At 41.8% G+C, this 3,341-nt stretch overlaps 1 long non-coding RNA gene across 1 annotated transcript; it reads right to left on the bottom strand.

The window, feature by feature from the left end:
* Positions 1–1,566: 1,566 nt before the first annotated feature.
* On the bottom strand, positions 1,567–3,080 carry LOC119276250. The gene is made up of 2 exons (XR_005136445.1): positions 2,471–3,080; positions 1,567–2,384 (listed from the first exon to the last, which is right to left on the bottom strand). It is a non-coding gene; the product is annotated as an uncharacterized LOC119276250 (long non-coding RNA).
* Between the last annotated feature and the right edge of the window lie 261 nt (positions 3,081–3,341).

Here is a 3,341-nt window from a genome sequence, read left to right as displayed (position 1 = left end):
TTCTCTGCTTTCTTTAATTTGAACTTCTTAGTTTTATTCTTAGAAAAGAAAAAATGATTTTTTATGTAAACATGGTACAACTTTTTTATAATTGAATTTCATACTTTAATTTTTGCATACAAACAAGAAGAATTTGAGTTTTTCTTATACATCCAACTACTTCATTTTTTAGTTTGAAATTCTTGACTTTATTTTTAAAATCAAATTGCTCCAAAAAAATAAATGACAAAACGATGCTACCCTTTAGCAACAATGAAAAAAAACGAATTTTTATAGACATCAAACCGCTCTATTTTTCAATTTTTGAACCACTTTGTGTATTTCTAGAAATGGGAAAAATCGAGTTTTTTTAGTAAATGTTGAACTTCTTGGTTATTTCGAACTGAACTTCTTGGTTTATTTGTTAGCAGTGGGAAAAATCAAGTCTTTGTAATAAATATTGAACTGGTCCATTTTTTAAAACTGAACTTCTTGGTTTATTATTTAGGATTGAGGAAAATCTGAGGTTTTCATGTACATTGAACTATTATATTTTTTTAAATTGAACTTCTTGGTTTTTTCAATTCTTCAACTCCTTGGTATTATTCATTTGTAACAGAAAAAAAACCTTGTTTTGTAATAAACATCGTAAAACTTCTTGGATATGTTTGAACTGAATTTCTTTGTTTTTTCATTAGCAACGGGGAAAGTTATGAGAAAAATATGAATTTTTTGTAGACATAGAACTTCACCATTTTTCAAATTTGAACTTCTTAGTTTGATTTGTTAGTAATGGGGAAAATCCTTTTCTATAAATATCAAACCGCTCTGTTATTTTTATTTGAACTTCTAGGTTTTCTATACAACAGGGGAAATCATTTTTTATAATCATTTTTTTAATTATTCCATTTTTAAATTTGAACTTCATTTATTCTTTAGTAACGAGAAAAAATCTGAGTTTTTTATAAACTTCGAGCCTCTCTGTTATTTTAATGGTTCTTAGTGTTAAATTCTCCGAACACACTTAATTTGAACTTCTTGGTTTTTTAAATTTGGACTTCATGCTGATATTCATTAGGAACGATGAAAGAACCAACCTGAACACACAAGTGTATATGCGGCCTGCTTGTTGTTGGTGATAATAATAAATTTGACTTAATATATCAATAAGTTTGGAGAATTATATCAGTAAGTTCGGAGAATGCATAGAGAGAAAATCTTTGGAGAGTGTATTTGTGAATATAAACATCTGAATTTTTTCCCAGCAAGACTCACAGGATATACTAATTTACACAACATGCCACGGTGATGCAAAAAATGTCACCTCGATAGGGACTGAAATTAGACAATCCAAAAGAAGGAGAGGCAGAATCCTTGCATTATCAGAAGTAATGAGTGGCTGCTTCTATTTTCCTCTTGTGTGTCCTAGGCGAGCCTGGTGGAATCAACAAGTAGAAGGTACAAAAGCTCACGACCATGGCTTCAAAGGAACTCCCGGTCCCCCAAAACGATCTTCGTTCTCTAATAAAGTTGTTGACTTGATTTGGTTGTTCAGCTGGTAGATGCATGGTTAGTGCTCAATTTAAATAAAAAATAGTACCAATTTTGTATTGCGTGGAGAAATACACACATTTGTTGGATAATTTGCACACACACACACACACACACACACACACACTCAAGTTTCGGTTCGTTCAGTTTACAGTTTTCTGAATAACACTGACCGTCAGCGTGTGCATGTACACGTACGAGTTCAGTTTCAGTTAGCATTCAGTTAGGTAGTTAGCTAGTCTTCAGCTCGCCTTAGGGATCGCCGTGGGATGGCATGGGTCACGCATTCCTCGCCGCGGGCAAGTAGGGATCATGCACGTTCAAGCGTCGTGGGATGGCACGACCTGTAAGCTCGGCGAGCACGGCCATTTCTTTGCTGATTTTCAGGAGCTCCTAGCAGGTTCAGATAAATAAGATTGAAATAGAAAAGCTGCAAGTTGTTACAGCAGCGCAAAACTCTGTCTTCCACCTCTCGCTCTCTCTCATTCGGTTTCTCTTGCGTCATGCTTGCAGGTCTCTGCAACAACAACATACATGTCTCTATATCCTGATAGGAGCATCTTAACAAACATGTACTCCCTCCGTTCTGAATTACTTGTCGCACGTATAGATGTATTTAGATGTATTTTAGTTCTAGATACATCTATTTCAGCGACGAGTAATTTGGAACGGAGGGAGTAGTAATCATTAGCACATCACAAACCTGATGGATCCAAAAGTGCATGTGGACGGCAAAGGCAAAAACGGCTGAAACTAGATCTGACCACGAGCCAACAACACTAATACATCGTCAGTGGCACAAATGGGACACACACCAACAGTGCCAGCAACGGGAGCCATGCCTGTGAAGCTCTCTAGTGATGGTATACACACGGTTATAGTCCACTGCAAAATCTTCAGAAAATCAACACACTGAACTTCTAGAGGAGTAGAGGCTGACCTTTTCTTGTTCCTAGCAGGGGGTTTGCAGCTTGTGAAATTGTTTGCTAGGACGTTGGCGTCGGCTTCTCGGGGTGGTTAGCAGAGACGGCGAGTAAGATGGATTGCGGGGGCAGCGACTAGCAGTGTGGATGGTGGCGCACGGCGCGGTGTTTGGGCAGTTCGCCGGGCGGAGCTGGTTCGCGGTGGCAAGCAAGATGCAAAGGGGGCGGCACGCATGGCTAGCTTGGGCGGGATGAGGATGGTGGCGGGGCTGCGGTAGGAGGCCGGCGGTGGGCCGCGGGAGGAGGCCGGCGGCGGATCCACCGAAGGAAGCCGGCGGCGGGCCGCTGGAGGAGGCCAGCGATGGGTCCATGGGAGGAGGCCGGCGGCGGGGCGTGGTAGGAGGCGATCGGTGGATCCGCTGGATGAAGCCGGTGGCGGGCCGTGGGAGGAGGCCGACGACGGGTCATGGGAGGATGCCGGCGGCAGGGCTGCAGGAGGAGGCGGCGAGGCTGCAGGAGAAGAAGGTCGTGTTGGGTTATTTAGGCCGTCCGAAAATGTGTTTATGGGCCGGTCTGATGGATCTCGGGAACACATGTTCGGCCTCTTCTATACAGGCGATGTGATCCAAATAGTTATTCTAATCCCAGGATTAGAATAGTGATATTCTACACATACACAATATCATCCTTTGATCGATAACGAGGGGGGCCACACAATCTATCCCTTAATTTGACCCAACATACGAGAAGGGTTTGACCATGCTGGTTTCCTATTTCTATGTGTGCCATGTTAGACCAAATAAAGTTTGATGGCATGTGTTGGACGATACCCCCCCTCCCGCCACATCGTACATATTGAACCTGACTTGGGGTCAGGTACGGTGTTCG

The sequence above is a fragment of the Triticum dicoccoides genome, chromosome 3B, assembly GCF_002162155.2.
Source record: "Triticum dicoccoides isolate Atlit2015 ecotype Zavitan chromosome 3B, WEW_v2.0, whole genome shotgun sequence".
In the NCBI taxonomy this organism is placed as follows: Eukaryota; Viridiplantae; Streptophyta; class Magnoliopsida; order Poales; family Poaceae; genus Triticum; species Triticum dicoccoides.
Note: the sequence above shows the minus strand (reverse complement) of the source record. Positions and strands in the feature narration are given on the sequence as shown.